Genomic DNA, 27,833 nt, shown 5'->3' with positions numbered 1-27,833 from the left:
TTATATTATTAATGCATCTATATACTTGGTAAAGGGTGGGAGACTCGGCCTTATGCCTGGTGTTTTGTTCCACTCTTGCCGCCCTAGTTTCCGTCATACCGGTGTTATGTTCCCAGATTTTGCGTTCCTTACGCGGTTGGGTGATTTATGGGACCCCCTTGACAGTTCGCTTTGAATAAAACTCCTCCAGCAAGGCCCAACCTTGGTTTTACCATTTGTATCACCTAGCCCTTCTTCCCTTGGGTTTCCGGATCCCGAGGGTCATCTTTATTTTACCCCCCCCCCCCGGGGCCAGTGCTCCTCCGAGTGTTGGTCCAAACTAGAGCACCGTGCGGGACCATTCCTTGGCAACTTGGATTACGTTGGTACCTGTACGCTTAGCTTATCCGGTGTGCCCTGAGAACGAGATATGTGCAGCTCCTATCGGGATTTGTCGGCACAGCGGGTGGTCTTGATGGTCTTGTTTTACCATTATCGAAATGTCTTGTAAACCGGGATTCCGAGACTGATCGGGTCTTCCTGGGAGAAGGAATATCCTTCATTGATCACAAGAGCTTATCATGGGCTAAGTTGGGACACCCCTGTAGGGTATTATATTTTGAAAGCCGTGCCCGCGGTTATGTGGCAGATGGGAATTTGTTAATGTCTAGTTGTAGATAACTTGACACCTGATTCGAATTAAAATGCATCAACCGCGTGTGTAGCCGTGATGGTCTCTTTTCGGCGGAGTCCGGGAAGTGAACACGGTTTTGGGTTATGATTGACGTAAGTAGGAGTTCAGGATCACCTCTTGATCATTTCTAGCTTCACGACCGTTCCGTTTGCTCTCTTCTCGCTCTTACTTGCGTATGTTAGCCACCATATATGCTTAGTCGCTGCTGCAACCTCACCACTTTACCCCTTCCTTTCCCATTAAGCTTTGCTAGTCTTGATACCCATGGTAATGGGATTGCTGAGTCCTCGTGGCTCACAGATTACTACAACAACAGTTGCAGGTACATGTTATGTGATGATCTTGACGCGAGAGCGATGCTTGCTTGTTTTGGAGTTTCGTCTTCTGCTTCTTCTTCGATCAGGGGATAGGTTTCAGGTCGGCAGCCTGGGCTAGCAGGGTGGATGTCGTTTGAGTTTCTGTTTGTGTTTCATCCGTAGTCGAATGGTGCTCTTATGTATGATGATGTTGTATTCGTGTGGCATTGTATGCCTTATGTATGTATCCCTACCTATTATGTAATGTTGATGTAATGATATCCACCTTGCAAAAGTGTTTCAATATGCGGGTCTATCCTTGGTGGGACCTTCGAGTTCCTTTTGGATAGGGTCGCATATTGGGCGTGACAAGTTGGTATTAGAGCCTCGACCGACCCTAGGAGCGACCTTGATTGATCGTGTAGTTTGGCCGATGTCGAGTCTAGAAGAAAATTGATTTCTGAGTCTAGCTATATCGGAGGGTAGGACTTCTTTTTACTCCTCATCCCCTTCGTCGCTCTGGTGAGGAATCTTGACGTAGGTATTTTGATTTACTTCTCTTCCCCTTCAAATTTTCTTTAGGCTCACACAGTTGGTTTTTCCGATCGTTGGTTCTCAGGTCTTTTCATCCGGTGCATTTCTCGTCAAGTTGACTCGTGCCTCTTCATCTTTGAGTTCAATCCTCAGTTGTTTCTTTTTCCCACCCGCCCACCCCTTTCCTTCTCGGAGCCAGAGTCCGTAATCGAGTATCCATCCTACTCGTGCGAAGCCTTTTCTTTCTTTCAACCGGTGTTTCCTCTTGAAGTTATTCATCAATTTTCCCCCTTCCAAGTTGCCTTTGTTTTCCCGCCCTCCCACCCTCTTCTTCCCAGAGTCTGAGTCTCTCTCGACCATCAATTTCATTCGTGTGGAGCCTCTTCAGTCTTCCCTCAATTATTTCAACCGGTGAATTCTCGTTTCGTTCGACATTCTTTATCTCTTTTTCTTCTCCGGTGGATACAATTCAAGTTTTTTTTCCGTTGTCGATCGTATTCTTTCCCTCAGCTCAAATATTTCCCTTTGCTCGTTCGCCTCTCACCAATTTATCCTTCCGGAGTGTTCAAGACATCTCAGGAGATTCGTCTGCGTTCCAAATAATTCGAGGTTGTCACCTCATTCAAATGTTTCAATCGTTCCGGTGCATCATCTATCTGTTCAACAATCCTTTTTCAACGGTGTTTTCTTTTAGTGGGCCCTAACCAACAGGTCTTTTCCCAGGATCTTACCTGACTCTTCTAATTTCCCCGGAGTTATTCTCAATTCTTTTCAAGTGTGATGTAAGAATGTATTTCATCAGTCAGATGCCATCTCCAAGATCGCTTTCAAATTCTTTTCATCTTTGGTTCAACCCTTCCTCTTTTTCATTCTCCCAGAGTATCTCAGTAATTTCGGTGGTGTTTCTCGTCGTCATTTGAAGACCGAAGAAGAGTTCTTCCTTTAAATCTTGTCCGTTCTCTCAAAGATTCGTGATTCTAGCTTCTTGTTATCCTCTCGAATTATTCCGTTTGTCAGATATTCCTTTTCTTACCCATCCGGAGTATGTCAGGAGTTATTTTTTCATTTTTTTCACCGGAGGCCATCGTTCCAGAAGAATTCTCTGTCCTCACATTCCAGCTATCGTTATCCAATTACCCCGGTGCTTCGTTCAAGTGTCCTTTAATTAGCTCACGATCTCTTTGTTCTTTGGCATCTAAATCCCCTCAATCATATTTGTTCTTTTAATTTTTCCCGGTGATTCAGTCTCTTTCATCAGTCATTTTCGAATTCTTACGGTGGTTCGTTCAAGATTCTTTTCCTTGATTGTCACATATATTAATTCGTTCTTTTCTATCCTACCGGTGGTTCATGAAGACTTTCTCAAGTTTTGCGCCATATTTCCATTAATCCTTTTCAAGAAGAATAAGTAGTATGCAAAAATCCATTGCTTGTCATCAGTTTAATTTGATGAAGGATAAGCATACAATAAATCTTATTCTTATTTCCTCAAGGTGATTAATCCCTTCCTCCAGAGTTTGTTCTTGATGAATAAATTCTAGTTCCAAGTGTTTTCATCTTTTCTTTTCCGGAGTTCAAATTTTCCTCGGCCATTTCGTCGGAACCTCCATCTAAATCGACGCAAGGCTTTAGTCTTATTCTTTTCTTCGTTCATCCTATCTCATCATCCTTTTGTCACCGGAGTTCTTCATGGTGGTTCTTCATGATTTATTTCATTCTTCAAGAGTTCATCAAGATTTTGTTGGAGAAATTCAAGTATGTTTTCTTCTCGCGTCTCGAAGTGTAATTAATTCTCCGTATTCTTTGAAGTGGAGTTTTGCATTTTTTTCGTTCTTCTCAGCTATACAATCATTTCCGTGTGTGGCCGGTTATCACCTTATGATCTTGAGATGTTACCTATAAGACCACAACAAGCTTATTCTTTTCGTTGTTGATTTTCTCAACAACTCCGTTATAACCTTCCTTCTAAAGATGCTTTCAATTTCGTTCGTGGCACAAGTTGTCATTTTCTTCTCCGTTCTTTTCTTTCAACTTTTTCAATTCTTTCCGGAGGCATTGTGTGGTTCTTCTCGTCAACTATCGTTCCATTTTGTCAATCTCAGTTCCAACTCTTTCCATATTCAGCCGGAGCGCTGCCTAAATCCTTTCAGTCTTATTTGTTTCTTATCTCGTGCTAAACAGAGTGGTTCCATAGTCTATATAGTTCCGTGGGTTTTCGATTCTCGTCATTTTCGTCGTTCTCCTCTTCTTCTTGAGTGCTCTCGATTCCTTGCTTCTTCTCTTGATTTCTTGTTTCACCTCATCCCTTTTCCCCTTCCGTCTCGGGACGAGATCTCTTGTTAGTGGAGGAGTGTTGTAATGCCCCGGATCCGATGCGCCAGGTGTCTGCCAGTTATTCGCCGTCATTGCCATGTCATTTGCTTGCGTGTTGCATATTGCCATGTCATCATGTGCATTTCATTTTGCATACGTGTTCTTCTCATGCATCCGAGCATTTTCCCCGTTGTCCGTTTTGCAATCCGACACTCCTATGTCCTCCGGCGTCCCCCTTTTTGTCTCCTGTTGTGAGCGTGTGTTAAACTTTCTCGGAATGGCCCGAGGTTTGCCAAGCGGCCTTGGTATACCACCGGTAGACCGCCTGTCAAGTTTCGTGCCATTTGGAGGTCGTTTGATACTCCAACGGTTAACCGGATAACCGTAAAAGCCTCTTTTGTGTTGTAGCCCAACACCCCTTCAAAGTGGCCCAAAACCCATCCTAACCCCCTCCATGCTCTCCGTCGTTCGATCACGATCGCGTGGCTGAAAACCGCTCCTTGTTTGGACTATCCTAGCTCCCAGAATCTATAAATATGCCTTCCCCTCCGAAATTCCGGGTCCAAACCCTAGAAACCTCCCTCTCACGACGCCGGACATGTCCGCGCGCCGCCGGACGAATTCCGCCGCCGCCGTCCGCCCTATCCCGCGCCGCCACGTGTCCCCCCCGCAGCCCTCCTCTCTCCCCCGCGTCACCGGCCCGCCGGGGCCCATCCGGGGCCCGCCAGGCCCGACGCGCGCCGCTGCCCGCCCGCGGGTGCCCCGCGCCCGACCGCCGCCTCAGCCCTTCGCCCGCGCGCCGCCCGGATCCTCCCGCCGGTGACCGGAGCCGCCGCGCCCCGCCTCCGGTCGCCTCGCCTCGCCGGACCTTCGCCGTGGCTCTGCCCCGCCGCCTGCCGGTGACTCCCCGCCGTCCGCCTTCGCCCCGACTCCTCCCGGTCTCCTCCGCCTCTCAGGCCACCATCCCCACCAATTCCGGCGAGTCTCTAGTCGCCCTCGTCATCCGTGCCGCCAGATCTAGATCTGGATCCCGAAGGTTGACCCCGTTTTTTCGTCTAAGTCCTGAAATATTTTGCATTCTGGAGCCCTGTTCATCGCATCATAACTCTGTGCATGTAGCTCCGTTTTGTGTGTGTAGTATATCAAAATGTTCGCCATGAGATGCTCTTCATTTCATTCCATTGTGCCATGCTTGCTCGAGCTCATCTTGATGCACGAATCATCGTTGCAAGAGTTCTATATGATGTTAATCTGCTGAAACTGTTATAACTTGATGATTTGTCATTTTTGTTGCATTTGATGTGTGCATCCTTTGATCATGAGCTCTACATGTGTTTTGTGCTACATCATGCCATCTTTATAGTGATTCCATCCATGTATTTTTGTGAGTCTTGTAGTGAGTGCATCAAGCTTGTTAAGTAGGGTACTTACTGTTACTGTTTTGCTAGGCTGAATCTGTTATATTATGATGCTATGTAAACCTGCTGCTACAAGTCATTCTATGCATAATCTGGAGATGTCCACTAAGGATGTTTTGTTATACATGACATGCTCTATCCCTTCATGCCCCTGGTTGCATTTATAGCCTGCTAAAGCTTGTTATAATCTTGCTCTTAAGTTGCTAAATAATATTGTTGTCAGCCTGATTAACTTTATGTTCAGTTTTGCCATGTGTTTTGCTAGTGATCCGTGCACCCTATGAACTTGATCTTGCCTTGCTTAGCTTCAAAAACATGTATTCTTACTTTTGGTTGCCTTGCGATGCCATGTATTGCTCTGTGGTGAGTGGTTCAAGCTCACCAACATGCCTACTTATTGTTGTTCCTCCCATGTCTGAATCTGTCATATAACTTGCTATGTTTACATGGGTGCCATCATATTTTTTTCTGCCCTTTTGGCTCATGGTCAGTAAAGTACTTTTGTTCTATGTATTTAGTAGTAGCATGCCATGCCTTTGTTTGCCATGATAAGTTCATGTAGCACGTTGTTTGATAGATCTAAACATTGCAACCTGATGTTATTTCTGCAAAGTCTGAAACTGTTAATATATGCAATCTTGCCATGTGTTTTTGAGCATGTTCTAGTGATTTTTGGAGATAACTCAGTGTTCATGTTTTGTCATGCTTTACCTGTAAATCATGCACATGCCTTTTGTTTTCTCGTTGGGATGCTGTAGCTTGTGGTTTTGATGCTTGCAAGATGCCTAGTTGCCATTATGGACAGATTGTTGCTATATCTTGTTTCGTGTGTATGTGTTGAACCGTTGCTCCGTTTTGAGTGTGCTCTATATGAAACTTGCTTGATTTTGCATGTAGTTTCATATTATCCTGTTGCATCCTTGTTTTGGTGTGTTTGCTTGATGTTTGTTTGCATTTTTCATCAATGCCATGTTTAACTTGTTTTGCTCATATCTTCTAGGCCATAGCTCCGAATTAAATGAACTTTATATGTAACTTGACTAGAATCTCGTGTAGATCATCTTGGTGCATTTCAACTTGCTGTTTAACAACTTCAACTTAATGTTATTCAGATCTGGACCAATTTCGAAATTTGCATATGAGGACTTACCGGAATTGTTATATGTTGTTCCCAGCCTCATTTAAACTTGCCTTGGTGTGTTGCTCTTGTTTGCATCATCTCTTGCCATGAGTAGCTTCATGTAGTTTGGCATGCATCATGCTTGGTTGTGCATCATGTCTTGTCTATGTGTGGTGTGTTTACCATGTTGTGTGCTTCTTCTCGATAGTTCCCGTTTCATTGCGATCGTGAGGATTCGTTCGTCTACGCTTGGTTCATCTTCATCTGTTCGTCTTCTTCATGGACTTTTTCTTCTTCTTTGCGGAATTTCAGGCAAGATGACCACTACCCTGGATCTCATTACTATCATTGCTATGCTAGTTGCTTCGTTCTATCGCTATGTTGCGCTACCTATCATTTATTCCTCAAGCCTCCCAAATTGCCATATCAGCCTCTAGCCTTTTCACCCTTCCTAGCAAACCGTTGCTTGGCTATGTTACCGCTTTTGCTCAGCCCCTCTTATAGCGTTGTTAGTTGCAGGTGAAGTTGAAGATTGCTCCATGGTGGACAGGATTATGTTGGGATATCACAATATCTCTAATATTATTAATGCATCTATATACTTGGTAAAGGGTGGGAGACTCGGCCTTATGCCTGGTGTTTTCTTCCACTCTTGCTTCCGTCATACCGGTGTTATGTTCCCGGATTTTGCGTTCCTTATGCGGTTGGGTGATTTATGGGACCCCCTTGGCAGTTCGCTTTGAATAAAACTCCTCCAGCAAGGCCCAACCTTGGTTTTACCATTTGTATCACCTAGCCCTTTTTCCCTTGGGTTTCCGGAGCCCAAGGGTCATCTTTATTTTACCCCCCCCCCCCGGGCTAGTACTCCTCTGAGTGTTGGTCCAAACTAGAGCACCGTGCGGGACCATTCCTTGGCAACTTGGATTACGTTGGTACTTGTACGCTTAGCTTATCCGGTGTGCCCTAAGGACGAGATATGTGCAGCTCCTATCGGGATTTGTCGGCACAACGGGTGGTCTTGCTGGTCTTGTTTTACCATTATCGAAATGTCTTGTAAACCGGGATTCCGAGACTGATCGGTCTTCCTGGGAGAAGGAATATCCTTTGTTGATCACGAGAGCTTATCATGGGCTAAGTTGGGACACCCCTGCAGGGTATTATCTTTCAACAGCCGTGCCCGCGGTTATGTGGCAGATGGGAATTTGTTAATGTCTGGTCGTAGATAACTTGACACCTGATTCAAATTAAAACGCACCAACCGCGTGTGTAGCCGTGATGGTCTCTTTTCGGCAGAGTCCGAGAAGTGAACACGGTTTTGGGTTATGATTGACGTAAGTAGGAGTTCAGGATCACCTCTTGATCATTGCTAGCTTCACGACCGTTCCGTTTGCTCTCTTCTCGCTCTTACTTGCGTATGTTAGCCACCATATATGCTTAGTCGCTGCTGCAACCTCACCACTTTACCCCTTCATTTCCCATTAAGCTTTGCTAGTCTTGATACCCATGGTAATGGGATTGCTGAGTCCTCGTGGCTCACAGATTACTACAACAACAGTTACAGGTACAGGTTATGCGATGATCTTGACACGAGAGCGATGCTTGCTTGTTTTGGAGTTTCGTCTTCTGCTTCTTCTTCGATCAGGGGATAGGTTTCAGGTCGGCAGCCTGGGCTAGCAGGGTGGATGTCGTTTGAGTTTCTGTTTGTGTTTCATCCATAGTCGGATGGTGCTCTTATGTATGATGATGTTGTATTCGTGTGGCATTGTATGCCTTATGTATGTATCCCTACCTATTATGTAATGTTGATGTAATGATATCCACCTTGCAAAAGCGTTTCAATATGCGGGTCTATCCTTGGTGGGACCTTCGAGTTCCTTTTGGATAGGGTTGCATATTGGGCGTGACAGTATATTTTGCAAAATTCCCTTTTGTTTCCTTCCTATCTGTCAGATATAAATCGGACGGCCTATATTGCAAGAAAAAAAGTATAGAGAAAAAAAAGTAGACAGTAAAGTAAGTAGAGATAAATATTAAATATAAAATATAAAATAAATATAACCGTAGAGAAGAGAGTAGAGATAGCAGAGACATCGGGAAAGGATCGCGCGCGCGCGAGAAAAAGCGGCCGGGCGTGCGCTAGTTTTGGCACGCGGCGTCCGGCGCGCTTTATAAAATCCAACACCCTCCCACTGCTCTGTGCCTTGCCACCGCTCTGTGCCTCGCCACCGCTCACTCCCCGCTCTTTTTCGCCTCACCGCCGCCGCACCACCATGCCGCCGCGTTTCCGGGAAACTTGGGGATACCGCGGCGTCCGCGCGCGCCCCTCCGGCGGCTTCTCCACCGAGATCCGGTTCCGGAGGATGCGCCTCGGCCTCAGCAATTTCGACACCGCCATCGAGGCCTCCCGCGCGTACGACACGGCAGCGTGGCGCCTCCGGTGGCCTCATAGAACATTGAACTTCCCCAACGTGCCGACGTGGGAGCGGGCGCAGGAGCTCGCGCCTCTGCCGCGCTTAGCACAGACGAGGATCGTCGCGACAACCGGAGGCGGGAGCACCGTCTCGGCATCGCCGAGATGGATGAGGAAGCCATTGCGTTGTGGCGCCAACACTTCCCGCAGGACATCATCAATGAGCGCGAGTTCTGCATGCAAAGGAGGGCGGAGAGGGATAAGAGGAGGGCGGAGCGAGCCGCCTATCGCGAGGACAAGCGTAGGCGCAAAGCGGACGCTCAATTTAACATGGGGCTAGGAGCAGCGTCGCCCTGGGAATCCGACGACGATCGGTATCTTCACGCCTACAGTCAGAAGTCGGAGGAGGACATCACCGAGGAGCAGTCGGACGACGAGGAGTAGTTGAATTATCTTTTTTGTATCTATCTATACTGAGAACTATCCTCTACTCTCTAGTATCTACTTCTCGATCTCAGCACTATATATTTTTCTGTTGGAGATGCTCTAACATGGCAGACGAGTGCTTGAATGTTGCCCACAAGATGCGCGAGTATTACTAGTAGTATTTTTCTTGCCATGTTGAGATTTTGAAACCACGAGTGTGAACATGCAGAGGAGCAATGAAGACCAAACACGGGATATTCGGGACATCTTCAAGGAGCGTGGCAAGTTAAAGAGGAGCTGCACCGAACCTGTAAAACGAGCTTTGGTAAGTAACACCCTTTCAATTACTTTCGTTTAGCCTCGTGTTCTTCGATGTGTATATGTTGTAGTTTCTGTTTCTCTTAAGCGTGGTGTTCTTCGATGTGTAATAAGAAGAGTCTTCATCGTCCTAATGCTTTCGTTTTTAACTTGATGTAGGAAGTGGGTGTTCTCACCGTGTAGTCTGTTTTTATATTTCTTTTCCTTTTGAATTCACTTCTCCGAGTTCTGTTTATCTGGCTTCTACTAAATGGATCTAGGTTTCTCTGAGTATTGATCTAAAAAAGAAGTAACTTCATGTCAGGATGCAGTTCCTGCAAGGAGGGAAGTATGGTAAACCTCGAGATCATGTTTCCAAAATGAGGTTGGATTACACACAAGGTGCCAGTTCCCTAATGATGCTGGATTAACACAAGGTGCAAATTCCCAGATGATGCTGGATTACACACAAGCCAGGTGGAGTCGTCAGCTATTCGTGTCCTCGTGGCATTAGTAAAGGCTGAAAGAAAGCATGCAGCAGCCCTTGAGAATGTAGCTGAGTTCCTGAAGAAGCGGAAAGAGCAATCGGATGCTCTCTTCACCCAAGCCAAAGAAGTGATGGAAGAAGCCAAAAATAAGCTAGCAGAGGCAGAGCAGGCTAGGCATCTCCTGCTATCTAAAACTGTTGTCAATACAAAATTTCCTTCATAATAGCTAGGTTCAAATGTTTATCCAGTCAGCATGCCTGTTGTGATGTCTGTGCATCTACTGATGTGGCACAAAATGTTTTTTCAGGTCATGTAATAACAGCAATTACTTTCCAAACAATAACAGACGAAGCATTGGACATGGTATAGTTCACGCGCAAGCCTGACATTCCAAGTCCAACTTCCACATCAAACTCATGTTCACAGATATCTGCACATTCATACATAATGTCCACAACCATGATTCACTTCAAAGCCAAAAAAAATGTGAGGAGAGTTATAAATAAAGAAAAACCTCTACTAGTTCCTGCTACCAGTGCGAGCACAACAAGTCAAGACCATGCGTATATTAATTATATTTTAGTCATTTTTTGTGTTCTAAAATGCTTGCCGGCTCGCGGAAGGATGTGTTGCCGGCACACGCGCGGATTCAATGAAGGCAGGCAGGGCAGTCTTAAGCTGGTTGCACGCGGTGAGGAGGCGTGTTCAGCCGGGCCTGCAGCGAGTGCGGCCCTCTTGGCCGGCACGCCGGTTCAATGCCTGCGCTATGAGAGGTCGCGTCCGTGTCAGAGCAATCACTCCCTCCAGTCCTTTTTTGTTTGGGTATAACAAAATCTCGTTTTCCATTCACATTTTACAAGTAAAATTCGTGGACAAACTTTGACCCAAAGTACGATGGGGACTAGTAAACCAGAATGGAGGTAGTAGTTTTTTTAATCAAAGAAGGGTTTCCCCTTCCGATTACTGAAAACCAGCATCTAAATCTAAACCATAGTATTTGCCCTAGAACTACCAGGTTCAACATCTCGTAACATAAACCCATACAACCATACGCCAAGGAGGTACATAGTACTATGAATTCCATTTTCGCTCCATACCAATCGTTCTAAAAACTACTTACTACTTATAACATGCCATTTAAAATCGGAACACTTAACCCCGATAAAAAAAACAATATTTTGAACGTGGATACTCAGTCTGTGGCAACTAGCGAGCCACCGTGCTCCAAGTCGTTCACCTGTGGTCCCGACCATCAACTCCTACAAAGGTGCTCCACCACGTACCTGGTACCCGCGAATGCAGCAATCATGCACCTAGGGTTTTAGGGTTTATTTGTTAACGTCGCCTTTACATAACACTCATGTGTGCGAGACAGCGAGAGGCTGACTGCGTGCATGCGCCTCTTCTCTTCGTATATGTACTCCATCGTTTGTCTGGTGTCCAAAAAATTATAATAACTACTAGCAATGTGCCAATGCGTTGCCACACGATCAAAGTAGATTAATACATATTCACCGATTTGATAGAAAAAAAAGTCTAGTTTTGAAATACGTATATCACTAAAAATATGTTATGTTTCACTCAAAATATATTCCTTTGGCGGTTTTGATGAGATAAGGGAGGCATGTTGTTGGTTTCAAGATTCGAGAAGTGGTATATGTCTAATTTCTACTCTTACTAGCAAGATGCCCGTGCGTTGCACGGAACATCAAAATCTCGTGGGAGAAAAGGATGAACGAGGGACGGCCTTATCTGCAAATGTGGTGAAGAGTGTGGGTAAATTGCCATATTTTCCTTCCTATCCGTCAGATATAAATCGGATGACCTACATTGCAGGATGGCAGGCCCACCATCATCACCAACTCTATTTTTTATCCCTACTCTTATAAAAAGCATTGTCGGTGATGATCGTGTGCCTGCCATCCTGCAATATAGCACGTCCGATCTATATCTGACAGATAGGAAGGGAACTATGGCAATTTTGCAAAAAGATACCCACACCCCTCTCCACATTTGCAAATAAGGTCTTCCCTCGTTCATCCTTTTCCCCCACAAGATAAACTACTCATACAAATGCATCTTGATGTTCCGTGCAACGCATGGCATCTTGCTAGTTGTTGCAAAAAGACCATGTGTGTGTGAGAGAGAGGGGGAGTGGAGGAGGACGGAGTGCATGTCTGACAAAGACACAAGTAGTGTGTGTGTGATAGGTATCAGCTTAAAATGAGGCGATAGTGTGTGTGCACGATCGAGAGGGCGTGTATCAAGAAGGGAAGAAAAAGCTACATAGATACAAGGAGCGAGAGAGAGACATGTATGCGATGGTGGAAGCATGAGTGTGCGGGTGTATAAACCTATCTAGAGGCTAGCTAGTCGATAAATGCTTGTGAGAGAAATACGAGTCGGGGTGCGAAAGCGAGAGTTTTGTGTGTGAGAGAGAGAGACGGTAGTCGGGAAGGGGGTGGAAGCAGGAGTTGTGTGTGTGTGTGTGTCTGTGAGAGAGAGAGAGAGAGGAGACGGTAGTCGGGGTTGTCTGGTCGGTGTCAGTCTGGGATGGAGACGAAAAGGAGACCGCAACAAATGTTGTGTCTACAGGAGAGAGAGAGAGAGTAATTTTAGTGGTATGAGTCCTATGTAGAGACATATAGGGTGTGTGAGAGAATCCCATAGAGAGAAAGACAAAGTGAAAGACGAGTGGAGACTGTGTGTGTGGCAGTGAAAAAGAAAGCTTAGGTACCGATTGATACCAGAGAATAGTAGAGAGGCGAGAGATAATGAAAACTGTGTAATGTATAATGATAGGGAGAGTGTGACACTTCTCAAGGGAGACATCGAGAGACCATGTTTGCGAGGATAGGAGAAACATGAAGTGAGCGTGCGGGTGAGCTGGAGAAAAGAGAGTGATGGCTACCTGAAGGAGCATGCATGCGAGAGAGATGGGCGTGAAAGGAGTGAACAAAAAAGGGATTCAAATATTTGAATTCGAGATGATGATACATGTAATCCATACTCGAACCAAAATTGATCTATCAAACATGCATACTCATATGAATTCACGCACATCTATGTTATTTAATATGTAGATATTATTGATCCATACATTTTAGTAGAACATAATTTGGTTACATTTTTTCGAATTCAACCTTAAGATTTCGAGATCGTTGTATTTGTAAATCATATTATACATATAAAGGAGCAGAATTCTTTGTTGTGCTTTTGAAAGTATATATATAAAAAATGATGTATATAGAATGTAATTCCAATTGAAAATGGATCCTGCCCGAAAAAAATAGTAGGATACAAACGGGATTCGAATTGAGTTGGCACGGTAAACGTGCACTATGCAAAATTTGAACGAAGCAGGGAAAGTCGCAGTAACCACCCAAAACCAAAATCTGCGAGATGGAAATCACTACTGCCTATCCCTGTCGCGCAAAGCCTATCTGCTGGATTATAGGTTTCGATAGGGGTAGGTTTGTAATTTCACCCAAACGTGACGTAAACGCCTCTCATCCGGATTCATACACGGTGGGCACCAAAACACAGTGTGCCCTCGGCCAAAATCGACTCCCTCCCCGATTCATATTCATACACGGTGGACGCCAAAAACAAACTCTCGTCGGCAAATATTCGGTGTATGCGAGATTATCGTCCTATCCCCAACCGATTAATGTTGCTGTGATGTAGTAGAAATTTGAAACGGGGGCTAAGTTTGTAAATTTCCTCGCATTTGAGACAAGCGCGCCCTGACTACATGGTTCCCCCCCCCCTTCCTCTCTACCTCCCTTTTCCCCATTCGTACTCCGTGGGCGCCAAAACACCCTCTCCACCCCACCCTCCTCCGTCCACTGCCGTCCGCCACCCCATCCACCGTCGTCCTCCTCCACCATGCCGAAGCTGATACCCCGACGCTGTCGTCCATTACAAGAGATCGACCTCTCTCATCCATGCCTTCGGACCGGGATCCTTGCATCCCGTCCTCTTGCTTCATCCCCGCCGTCGTCCACCTTGCCGGTGCTGCTCCTACGACTGTCTCATCCATCACGCCCCGCCGCCACCGTCTACCCTCCTAGATCTGCCTCCACGCCGCAGACAGCCATCGCTACCACAGCACCATCAAATTCTCACCAGATGCGTACATGGCGCCGCACTAGAGGTGGTACTCTTTTGTATCTGCTCAACTTATTTATCGTAGCAAGAAAATAGATCGCCACTCCTTTACTCCGATTTCTTGTCTTGGTTGCGAAGTTGCCTTTGTCCGGTTTGCACCTTCAGATCCGCCATGGCACGCTCAACACTATACTCCCAATGCTTATGGTTTTCCCCTTTTATATTCCACACCAGTTAAATCACAGTAGACTAAATTTCAAAATTGGGTCAGTCGATTTTTTAGAGCTCGCCGGAGTTCGCCGGTGCGATCCAAGGGGCTCGGGTGGTTGTGGGGCCTCGCCGAACGAAGAAAACTCGACGCGGGTGGGGGGTGGGGGTGGCGGAGGAACACAGGCGATGGGGGCCGGTGGACCGGCCGGCGGCCCGTGCGATGTTCTCTATGGGAAGAATCACAAACGAGGAAGAAGAAGGGTTAGGAGACGTAAGATCTTCATCCAACCGCCTGAAATGGTCGAGAGACAGCTGGGAGTTGCATTCTTAATGCGCTCTGGTTCATCATGTGTGTGCACTGCGCAACCAACATTTTATTATCCAAAATCTGCTTGCTCTTCTTTACCATGTTCGATAGTGCTGGCATGTACGTGATCGATAGGCTTTCAATTACTAGAGGCAATACAACACCGTATTTTCAAGCCAGTTCCACTTTCCCGATTTATATATCATGGTTATGGTGTACCCCTGTTATGTACACTATGATCTGCCTAGTTGTTGTGTGCTCTTGTTATCATGGTTTGGCAATAAACTATCTATACAGTATATTATGAACCTATCATCTGCCAGCTATCCTTACTTCTGGAGCCTATTTTTTGTGTACTTGTGCCAGATTATATAAATGCATGCACGATATTACAGCACACATGAGCTCTCTCATCAGAATCCAGTGATAGCACATAAGTGTTTACAAGGGCGCCCCTATATTAGAATATCATCTGCATTACGAAGATAATCTCACAACTATTTATGTTTTCATGGTTCTCAGATATTATACGCAATTACAGTGAATATCAGAATCCGCGCATCAGAAGAATATTGTGGAACACTGCAATGACTTACAAAATTGGCACCAAGGCATTGAGTTCTATTTGGGAAGCAATGAAACTCGTACGATCCCCACCTGTTGATTCTTGTTTAGAATATCATTCTAATGACTATTCTAACCTCGAGGAGTCAAAGGCAGATGGCCTGTACTGTTCACCCATCAAGGTGCCTGTTTTAATTTGGCAAGGTTTTATTGATTGCGCGTATCGTGCAAATGTTGTCTTGCATTTCTACTTTGTTGCACCACCATCTGCTTAGTTTACTCATCATATAACTCGAGATGCTATGACCATCCATTATCAATACATATTCCATCTGTCGACATACCATGTTTTTTCACTCAAATGTTGTTCTTGTGCATCAGACATCAAAAAGGAAGAGGGTGGTTGCCGAACCTGAAGGAGCACAAGCAAAGTCCTTGAAAACGTGGTGGTGCCGGAGAAATCAGACAGCGCCCCACTTATATTGGTTGTACAACCAGTGACACAAAACATAGGACCGACTCCAGCAGACTGTACCCATACTTCACTGGCCACACCACTAGCCCCACCACACATGACCTGCACTCCACCAAAAAGTATACCGATTTCATTTGCCATAGCACCAGCCGTACCACAAAAAAATCCCACTCCAGCAAAAAGTACAGCAAGTCCACCGGCCGAAGACCTATCCCAACTGCAGAGACGGCCAATTCCTGCAGATTGGAACCCCATTCCATTTATTCCTAGTTTAAAAGACAATGCTTTCAATGTTGTTAGGGACTACGTGCATATATTCCCATCATGGGAAGATTATTGTGAAGACAAACACCATTTTCACATCTTCGTGTCCAACTTACGTGTAAGTGCTATTATTCATGGTTATTATTTTCCTATTTTCTGCTGATTGAACACATCAATGATTTACATTACATTTGTAACTAGGCGAGGGTCAATCTGGATAGTCATGACGAGAAAAGCTTGCTTGTGCTTTTCAAGGAAGCATTGCAGCAGTATCGGTGTTACCTGAGGAAATCACACTTTGGTGGCAAATCTATAAACGAATTTCCGGTGAAGTCTACTGTGCTAAATTTAGAAGACATTGAATGGAAAAACATTGTTATGCACTAGTCTCGTTCCCAGGATGAGGTACTGTCTATGAAATCACATGACAATTTGAACTTTTACTTTTCCGCATGTGCCTTACGGATCTTGTTTGCAGGAAATCTGCTCGAAGAAGAATTCCGGTTTGAAAAGAATGACAGGATATCACAAATATGCTGCCCGCTGCTTTGCTCTTGTTAGTACCTGTTGTCCTGTATCACTATACTTGCATACATACCTGGTTCATTATGTGACAGCAGTATGCATGATAGCTTGCTTATCAATTGTTCGCTCCAAATTCTTCAGTATCCAATGCCAATGTTTTTTTAGCTCTGCATTGTTCTTGTAAGTACATGTTGTCCTTTATCAGTGTACTTATAATGACAGGTAGTTGTTCATGTACCATCACTCTGCAGCTTATTTTCCTTTGCCCTTCATTTTCTACACATTAGATCTATATTTACTCTTACCATAAGGTTGGTACTGAAGAAGTTTAACTGTGCATTGCTCTTGGATGTACCTTTTGCCTGTATCGCTGCACTTACATTTATAGCTACTTGGTTATGTAGCATCACTCTTCATCTTATCTTAAATATTCTCCATTTTTCGTATATTATCACATATATATTTACTCTTAACAAAATGTAGAATAAAGGCAATGCTTATGAAGAAGATTCTGTGGTAAACTTCTTGAATTGCCCCCCCCCCCCATCAGCATGGATAAGGCCTTTATAGAGCCTGTCTTCACCAATAATGTCAGTTTGTCCATCTCAAGCCTTCAAACTTTGTTGTATATATTTGGTTAGGCATGATTGCAACAGCTGTTTATTTTTGGTGTTTGCATCAAATTGCATGTTTAAAATTATTATGTACTCCTTCATAAACAAAAGTTTGTCCTTTCTCAATTTAAGTTTTCAGTTGTACAACCAAGTTCCTTATTCATACCATGTAAATTAAAGTATACAAAGCAAGTGATCTTATTTTGCACTGCATGTATGCTTCTGTTCTTCATCCATAATCCAGTGGTGTGGTGAACCTACCCACTATAGCACAATGTCATATTCTGCAATGTATTAACTATGAACAATGTCATATCATTCTACTACTCCCTCCGTCGGAAAATACTTGTCATTGAAATGGATGTATCTAGATGTATTTTAGTTCTAGACACATCCATTTTGATGACAAGTAATTCTGGAGGGAGGGAGTATTATTTAAACCGTCCCTCTATTTGTCAATCTGAAATGGGATAAATTGACAGCACACTAACCATTGATACTTATGAGTTCTTGATCTATAATCCAGTGGTGTCGTGAAGCTGCCAACTCCTTCACAATGTCATTTCCTGCCATGTCTTGACCTGAACAATACCATATTGTGTTAATGCAATTTTAAACTGTGTCACTCTATTCGTCAGTAAGAAATGTGATGAATTGTCAGCACTGATACTTTTATGTGCAAAACCTGACATCTGTCTGCTTGTTAATCTTTCAGAGTGAGGAAGATTAAGTGTTGAACAAGCGCAGTCTCATCATCTTGCTCAGCTGCTTGCGCTGCAGCTCCCCAGCAGGGCTAACCTTTCTTGAACTCTATTGAAGTGTTGTCGATTTTGTATATTATTTTGTCGGCGTGTTTATTTGCACTGGTGGCGATCTTTGATGCCCAGTGTATGTAATCTGATGTCTGCTTGTGCTTTATTATCATAGTGGCGAACTTTGATGCCCAGTGGATGTATTATGCTGTAATTTCTTTATTGTATAGTCTAGGTTTTTTCTTATTCACGATGCTGCAGTTATTTTACTATCTTTGCAGTAAACCGGCCAAACCGTAAAATTATGGTACATAATCGGGCCATCATGCAATCACGATGTAGGTTGGGCCTGAAACGTGTCGAACAGCTAATGGGCCGGCAGCAGCCCGAAATGAACCCCGGCCCATGATTGTGTGAATCAAATCACGGGCTTTTAACAGGCCAAAATTGTCTCGGTCCTTGTTTGGCCCAATCAGATATCGGCTGCGAGTAGGCCGGATGCAAACCGGGCCGTAGTTAGGCCCAACTATATGACGGGCATTTAACAGGCCGAAATTAATATAGGGCCGAAATGTTAAACGGGTCCTTAAGAGGCCAAAACTAATGTCAGGCCGAATTACTAAGTGGGCCTCTAGCAAGTGGGCCCAAAAGCATAGTGTCCAGTTGACGGGTCGAATCTAATATGGGCCATAATTGAGCCCATAGCCTCTTAAAGGGCCGTACCTGATCTGGGCCGTAATTTGGCCTAGAACGTGGTAGGATTTTAACGGGCCGGATCTCATATGGGCCACTATTAGGCTCGGAACGTGGCAGGCCATTAATGGACCGGATCAAATATGGGCCGGTATTTGGCCCAAAACATGGCAGTCAGTTAATGGGCCGGCCTACTAGGGCCCTCAAATTCTTGTGGGCCTATAGCTGGGCCGGCCCGTTAATGTCGGCGAAATCTCATGGGCCTTTAGCCGGGCCGGCCCATTATGATCCGCAAGAATCGTGTGGGCCTTAACCTGGGCCGGCCCATTATGGCAAACAAAAATCTTGTGGGCCTTTACCTAGGCCGTCCCATTATGGCCCGCGAAATCTTGTGGGCCGTTAGCTGGGCCAGCCCATTATGGCCCACAAAATCTCGTGGGCCTTTAGCTGGGCCGGCCCATTATGGTCCGCAAAATCTTGTGGGCCTTTAGTTGGGCCGGCCCATTTAAACTTGATGGGCCGGTCCACGTGTCAACATATCATAGGCGCGTCTCGCCCATTGGATGAGTGACACCTGTGCCAGCGCGGACCTGACATGTGTCTCCTCCAGCCAATGATGATTTTACACGTGGAAAATCCCCATTGGTCGGGGCTGTTAACGGGTTATCGGATCCAAAACCCGACCCGATAGCTTAACGGCGTTCCGTTAGGGTGGATGCCACATGTCGGTCACCCTTGACGAAAGCACTTCTGTGACGCGCGATTCATCGTCATGGAAGTGGACACTTCCGTGATGATAATTTTGGTAATATCATGGAACACTTCTACGACAGCACAGGTATGACTATCTTGATTCTGTCATAAATTTGTCATGGATGTACATGCATGACAAAAAACACGACCTACTGTGACAAACACGTATCATCACGGAATGGAATTTTTTGTAGTGATCACTACTATCGAGATTCAACAAAGATAGACCACTCTTCAAGGGTGCATGGCCATAAAAGATATTAGTCATATAAATAGAACAACCATTATTCTCTTATTTAACTGAATAACCGTCTCGCATCAAACAAGATCCAGATATAATGTTCATGCTCAACGCTGGCACCAAATAACAATTATTCAGGTCTAAAACTAATCCCAAAGGTAGATGTAGAGGTAGCGTGCCGACCGCGATCACATCGACTTTGGAACCATTTCCCACGTGCATCGTCACCTCGTCCTTAGCCAATCTTCGCTTAATCCGTAGTCCCTGTTTCGAGTTGCAAATATTAGCAATAGAACCAGTATCAAATACCCAGGTGCTACTGCGAGCATTAGTAAGGTACACATCAATAACATGTATATCACATATACCTTTGTTCACCTTTCCATCCTTCTTATTCGCCAAATACTTGGGGCAGTTCCAGTTCCAGTGACCAGTCCCTTTGCAGTAGAAGCACTTAGTCTCAGGCTTAGGTCCAGACTTAGGTTTCTTCTCATGAGCGGCAACTTGCTTGTCGTTCTTCTTGAAGTTCCCCTTCTTCTTCCCTTTACCCTTTTTCTTGAAACTGGTGGTCTTGTTGACCATCAACACTTGATGCTCCTTCTTGATTTCTACCTCCGCAGCTTTTAGCATCACAAAGAGCTCGGGAATAGTCTTGTTCATCCCTTGCATATTATAGTTCATAACGAAGCTCTTGTAGCTTGGTGGTAGTGATTGAAGAATTCTGTCATTAGCACTATCATCAGGAAGATTAACTCCCAGCTGAATCAAGTGATTATTATACCCAGACATTTTGAGTATATGTTCACTGACAGAACTATTCTCCTCCATCTTGCAGCTATAGAACTTATTGGAGACTTCATATCTCTCAATCCGGGCATTTGCTTGAAATATTAACTTCAAATCCTGGAACATCTCATATGCTCCATGATGTTCAAAACGTCGCTGAAGTCCCGGTTCTAAGTTGTAAAGCATGGCACACTGAACTATCGAGTAGTCATCAGCTTTGCTCTGCCAGACATTCTTAGCATCGTCAGTTGCATCTGCAGCAGGCCTGGCACCCAGCGGTGCTTCCAGGACGTAATTCTTCTGTGCAGCAATGAGGATAATCCTCAAGTTATGGACCTAGTCCGTGTAATTGCTACCATCATCTTTCAACTTAGCTTTCTCAAGGAACGCATTAAAATTCAACGGAACAACAGCACGGGCCATCTATCTACAATAACATAGACAAGCAAAAATACTATCAGGTACTAAGTTCATGATAAATTAAAGTTAAATTAATCATATTACTTAAGAACTCCCACTTAGATAGTCATCTCTCTATTCATCTAAGTGATCATGTGATCCAAATCAACTAAACCATGTTCGGTCATCACGTGAGATGGAGTAGTTTTCAATGGTGAACATCACTATGTTGATCATATCTACTATATGATTCACGCTCGACCTTTCGATCTCAGTGTTCTGAGGCCATATCTGCATATGCTAGGCTCGTCAAGTTTAACCTGAGTATTTTGCGTGTGTAAAATTTTCTTACACCTGTTGTATTTGAACGTAGAGCTTATCACACCCGATCATCACGTGGTGTCTCAGCACGTAGAGCTTATCACACCCGATCATCACGTGGTGTCTCAGCACGAAGAACTTTCGCAACAGTGCATACTCAGGGAGAACACTTATACCTTGAAATTTAGTGAGAGATCATCTTATAATGCTTCCGTCAATCAAAGTAAAATAAGATGCATAAAGGATAAACATCACATGCAATCAATATAAGTGATATGATATGGCCATCATCATCTTGTGCTTGTGATCTCCGTCTCCGAAGCACTATCATGATCACCAACGTCACCGGCGCGACACCTTGATCTCCATCGTAGCATCGTTGTCGTCTCGCCAACTATTGCTTCTATGACTATGGCTACCTCTTAGTGATAAAGTAAAGCAATTACAGGGCGATTGCATTGCATACAATAAAGTGACAACCATGTGGCTCCTGCCAGTTGCCGATAACTCTGTTACGAAACATGATCATCTCATACAATAAAATTTAGCATCATGTCTTGACCATATCACATCACAACATGCCCTGCAAAAACAAGTTAGACGTCCTCTACTTTGTTGTTGCAAGTTTTACGTGGCTGCTACGGGCTGAGCAAGAACAGTCCTTACCTACGCATCAAAACCACAATGATATTTCGTCAAGTTAGTGATGTTTTAACTTTCTCAAGGACCGGGCGTAGCCACACTTGGTTCAACTAAAGTTGGAGAAACTGACACCCGCCAACCACCTATGTGCAAAGCACGTCGGTAGAACCAGTCTCGCGTAAGCGTACGCATAATGTCGGTTTGGGCCGCTTCATCCAACAATACCGTCGAACCAAAGTATGACATGCTGGTAAGCAGTATGACTTGTATCGCTCACAACTCACTTGTGTTCTACTCATGTGAAAGGATCGATATGGTTGACTAGAGGGGGGGTGAATAGGCAACTAACAATTTTTAGCTTTTCTTTTACAAATTAAACTTAGCATCAAAGTAGGTTGTCTAGATATGCAACTAGGTGAACAACCTATATGATGCAACAACAACAAGCACACGAGCAAGTAAGGATACAACACAAGTAAGCTTGCAAAAGTAAAGGCGCGAAATAACCAAGAGTGGAGCCGGTGGAGACGAGGATGTGTTACCGAAGTTCCTTCCTTTTAAGGGAAGTACGTCTCCGTTAGAGCGGTGTGGAGGCACAATGCTCCCCAAGAAGCCACTAGGGCCACCGTATTCTCCTCACGCCCTCACACAATGCGAGATGTCGTGATTCCACTATTGGTGCCCTTGAAGGCGGCGACCGAACCTTTACAAACAAGGTTGGGGCAATCTCCACAATAATTGGAGGCTCCCAACAACACCACGAAGCTTCACCACAATGGAGTATGGCTTCGAGGTGACCTCAACCGTCTAGGGTGCTCAAACACCCAAGAGTAACAAGATCCGCTAGGGATAAGTGGGGGGAATCAAATCTCTCTTGGTGGAAGTGTAGATCAGAGCCTTGTCACCCAATCCCGAGCAAATCAACAAGTTTGATTGGCTAGGGAGTGAGATCGGGCGAAAATGGAGCTTGGAGCAACAATGGAGCTTAGAGATGGAAGAGGTAGTCAACTAGAGGTAGGAGACGCCCCTTTTATACTCGTGGAAGAAATCCAACCATTATCCACTTAGATCAGCCTGCGACATGCGGTACTACCGCTCCAGGGGCGCGGTACTACCGCAAGGCCACGCGGTACTACCATGGAGGACCACGGTACTTCCGTGGCAGCAGCAGAGGCCGGGACTAGCCTGACTGAGCGCAGTACTACCGCTCGCGCGGTACTACCGCTCCCCCTTGCAGTACTACTGCAAGGCAGGTAAGCCAAGGCCTACGAAGAGCACGGATGAAATAAAATACATCCGTGCCTACTTCCGCTGAAAAAGAAACAGTGCAAAAACCTGACGCGGTACTACCGCGCACGAGGCGCGGTACTACCGTTGAGGCGCGAATGTAAAAAATTACATCCGCTCCTACTACCGGGGCGCAACGGTACTAGGTATGAGGGCCACGGTACTATGGCTCCAGGGGAGCGGTACTATCGTGGCCTCCCGCGGTACTACCGCGCATGTCGTGCGGTACTACCGTGTGGGCGCGGATGTAAAAAAATTACATCCGCTCCAACTACCGTACCGGAGCAGCACTAGGCCTGGGAGTTATGGTACTAAGGCTCCAGAGGAGCGGTACTACCATGACCCCCAGCGGTACTACCGCTGGTGCTTGCGGTACTACCGCTCCATAGAGCAGTACTACCGCAAGTACAGCAGTAGCCCGCTGTTTATGCACAACTAGGATAACGGAAAGACGCTCCAAAGTGCAAGGAAAGGAAGGACATGTGTACGTGTTGATTCCACCCAAACCTTTCCGACGCGGACCCCCTCTTAATAGTACGGCTCTCCTACGACTCAAATCCACCAACGAGAAACGTAGAACAACGCCGTCTCCAATAGTCTTCGAGGGGCACCAAATCGTCTGGTGCCTAGTGATGAAGCATCTGAGAAACTCAAGGCACACGATTAGTCCGCAAAAGCATTGTCATCAATCACCAAAACACTTAAGGGATAAAATGCCCTTACAATCTCCCCCTTTTTGGTGGATTGATGACAATACGGGATTTGCACATAGATGAGATAATATTGAGCAAAGGCAAACCCCTCCTCTCTAAAATATAGACGGGCTCCCCCTAGATGTGTGCAATCTAGATGAATGCTTTGGACTGCATAGCACACAAATTAGGATCAACACTCCCCCTACATTTTAGAGACCAAGGCATGATAATTAACATCGAAGTAGAGCATAGCATAAAGGTAGCACAATATATCACAAGCTCGCTAGGATAGATAGATAGAGTGCATATGTCTTACACCATAAGAAGTAAAGCAACCCAAAGCAACTGAAACGAGGTTCAAAACGAGAAAGCAGCAAACACACGAACACGAACGATGATGCAACAAATCCCTACACTCTCTCCCCCTTTGGCATCGAGATGCCAAAAGGCAAAGAGGACACCTACACACAAGGGGTGGCTCAAGCAGGGAACTCATCCCAAGCCTCCTCGTCAGACTCCTCGGCGACAAGGATGGTCTCCTCGACGTCCTCCTTAGAATCAGTCCATTTGTAGCCTTGCTTCTCCATCCACTCGGCCTCTGGGGTGATGCGATCCTCAGAACCACCAGACACGTCCTCGCCATACAGCTTCAAGATCTTCTTGTCCCGGCGGCGACTCTCCTTAGATGCCACGTGAGTCCTGTACTGCCCCTTGGCTTGCATGCAGAAAAGAGTCTTCATCTTGTCCTTCAGCTTCTTGGCCCACGAAGGCATAGAGGAACTCTGGGACGACCTAGCAGCACGGTCCTCAGCAACATCCTCGGTGCCAGCATCCTCCTCATCAACAGCAGCCCTAGCAGCAGACGCCTCAGCACGAGTAGTAGTGTTGGCCCATTGGGGCTTGACACGCAGACAGATGGGATCATGGCGAATCCAGTCTGGGGCAAGGAACTCCTCACCAGGGAACATCTTCTCCCACGTCTTCGAGATCAGCAGAAACAGATAGGGCTCATAGATAGGCACCTTGCGGTTGAACACCGCAAACCGAAGCTCACACCACATGATGTGTGAGACATCAAGTGGCTGAGTCTGAGACAACGAGCCTCCTCGCAAATGAGCATCATATCCACCATATAAGCATGAACCTTGTCCTTGTCACCAATGCGAGAGAACAAGGAGTTGCGGAAGATGCGATACATGATATCCAGAAAAGAGTTGAGCACCAACCCTGTCTTGCCATTGGCGAGTGCCTTCTCAACATAGTATGGTGCAAGCTTGTCCTTGTTGGCAGATTCAGAGTTTGCATGGGGGCGAACACCCACGGGAGTGTCGAGCCCGTCATCAGGAACCTGGAGCAAATCCATGAACTCCTTCCAGGTAGCAGTCAGCTGACGGCCATTGGTCATCCAGGTCATCCTCCGCTCCTCATTAGAGTGAAAGTATACTGAGGCAAAGAACTGACAGATAAGCTCAGGGTCATAGTCAAGGTGAAAGGATATCACATGCTCAATGCCAAACTGCTCCACCAAGTCCAGAGCCTCTCCAAAGTATGCACGGAACTTGTCCTTCCTCATGTGATGCATTTCAATCCATTTCACATCCACGTAGGTATTCTGCTTGTTTTTGATGACATCCAGATAGATGAGAGTCTGTTGCTTGTTCCAAAACAGCTCACAACCTTTGACAGAAGAACGAGGGTGCACATATGGGTGGAGTTGCCTGAGACGGACGTACTCAGATTGGGTATCTCGTCCATGCCCTTAGCGGGTTCCTTGTGCTTGCTAGCTGAAGTCTTGACATGGCGCTTGGGGGCAGAGGAGCCCTCCGGTGCTTCACCTGGATTGCGCAGACGCTTGGAGCCCGTGTCACGACTGGGATTGGAACGGCGAGAGCTACCACCTGAGACACAAACGCAAAACACCAACGAAACGCAAAGAGGATCAATGCAAAGACCACGGCAAAGCACACGAAACACATAGAAAGTATACGTGAAAGTTGCCATGAGATAGATGTGAGCCACGGTAGTGCTGCCAGAGCCTGCGGTACTAAAATATTAGTACCGCTCCAGGTCATGGTAGTACCGTGCGAGGTCACGGTAGTACCGTGGTTGGAGCGGTAGTAAAATTTTAGTACCGCTGTGAGCGCGGTAGTACCGCGCCAGACGGGCGGTAGTACCGGACTAGCGGTAGTACCGCACCAGACGGGCGGTAGTACCGCGTCGCGTCAGATCCAAACATCAGTTCAAATCTAAAAAGAACCGCGAAACCATGGCGGCGCTACGGTGATCAAATCTAGCACAAGACAAAAATACAAGTATAGTTCCTACGCAAAGCTACTCTACTTCATCCTACTCTTGCATAGAAATAGCCTAAGAAGCTCTAGAACACACAAGTCTCCCCCAAAAACCTAGATGCAAAGATCTCAACAAAATGAGAAGAAAGCTGGGGGAAAACCTTGGTCCATATCAAGAGCACGTGGTGGGGAATGATCCCACCGGACGGAATCACGGGAGGGCAGCCATAGGAGGAGATCCGGCGACGAACGTCGGCTCCGTTCTTGAGCGTGGGAGAGAGAGACGATGTGGGGGGAACTGTGAATGGGTATGGGGGAGTTAGAACTCCCCATGCCCGTCCTTATCCCCACGCGCCCACGCTAGCGCGGTAGTACCGCATATCATCATGGTAGTACCGCTCGGGCGGAAGTACCACACCGAAGCGGTAGTACTGCTCACCCAGGCGGCAGTAAAAAATTACTGCCGCGTGGGGGCGGTAGTACCGTGCTCCCCATACGCGGTAGTACCGTGGCTGGACGCGGTAGTACCGTGAGCTCAAGACACCGCGGGTTTCGACACGAGAAGAGGGACTATGCAAGAAAACTTTTCGCATAAGGAAGCCACAAGAACACGCACAAACCAAGGGCAGAAAGGCAACAAGAAACCACCAAGCGACACAACCTCTCAAAAAGGAGAGTGCGGTGGCCAGAGCCACCTATGTTTGAGTTAGATGGTATGGCACCGCGAAGAATTATCCTTGGGCCCATAACCAAAACTCGTCTTTGAAGCACAAGTACCATCAAAAATGGCTAATGTGAAAGAGTTGATCTATTTACGCATAATGGGGGGAGGGAAAGTTCATTGAGAGAACAACACTCCCCCTATGTCCATGCCTACACCCAAACTAGACAACAAGTTGAGTGTGGTGGGGGTGCACGTGTTCAAGTCACATTGCTCGAATCAATGATATTTAGCTCATGCCTTAACTTGCGAAATATTGCTTCATCCAAGGGCTTCGTGAAAATATCTGCAAGGTTATCATGAGTGTTGACATACTTGAGCTCGATCTCCCCTCGCCTAATGTGATCCCGGATGAAATGATATCGAATCTCAATATGCTTCGTCTTGAAGTGTTGCACCGAGTTGAGAGAAATCTTGATGGCACTTCCGTTGTCACACCAAAGAGGCACTTTGTCAAAAATGACACCGTATTCCTTTAAAGTTTGCCTCATCCATAATAGTTGTGCGCAACAACTACCGGCCGCCACATATTCCGCTTCGGTGGACGAGAGAGACACACAACTTTGCTTCTTGGAAGACCAACTCACCAAAGAGCACCCAAGAAACTGGCACCCTCCGGAAGTGGACTTCCTATCCACTTTGTCTCCCGCCCAATCGGAATCCGTAAAACCTTCAAGCTTGAAGTTTGCCCCTCTTGGGTACCATAAGCCAAAGTTTGGGGTATGAGCCAAATATCGAAAGATTCGCTTGACCGCCACATAGTGACTTTCCTTCGGTGCAGCTTGAAACCGTGCACACATTCCCACACTCAACATGATATCCGGTCTACATGCACAAAGGTAAAGCAAGGAGCCAATCATGGAGCGATATACCTTTTGATCCACCGCTTTACCATTGGGATCAATGTCAAGTTGGCACTTGGTAGGCATTGGTGTAGAAGCCGGCTTGACATCACTTAGCTTGAATCTTTTCAGCATGTCTTGAGTGTATTTGGCTTGGTTGATGAAGGTTCCTTCTCTTCTTTGTTTGATATCAAAACCAAGGAAGAACTTCAACTCTCCCATCGAAGACATCTTGAACTTGGAGGTCATGAGAGCGGCAAATTCCTCATTGAAAGCTTTGTTAGGGGAACCAAAGATAATATCATCAACATATAGTTGGCATACAAACAACTCCCCTTTGACCTTCTTAGTAAAAAGAGTGGGATC

This window comes from Triticum aestivum, chromosome 7B (assembly GCF_018294505.1).
Source record: "Triticum aestivum cultivar Chinese Spring chromosome 7B, IWGSC CS RefSeq v2.1, whole genome shotgun sequence".
In the NCBI taxonomy this organism is placed as follows: Eukaryota; Viridiplantae; Streptophyta; class Magnoliopsida; order Poales; family Poaceae; genus Triticum; species Triticum aestivum.
Note: the sequence above shows the minus strand (reverse complement) of the source record.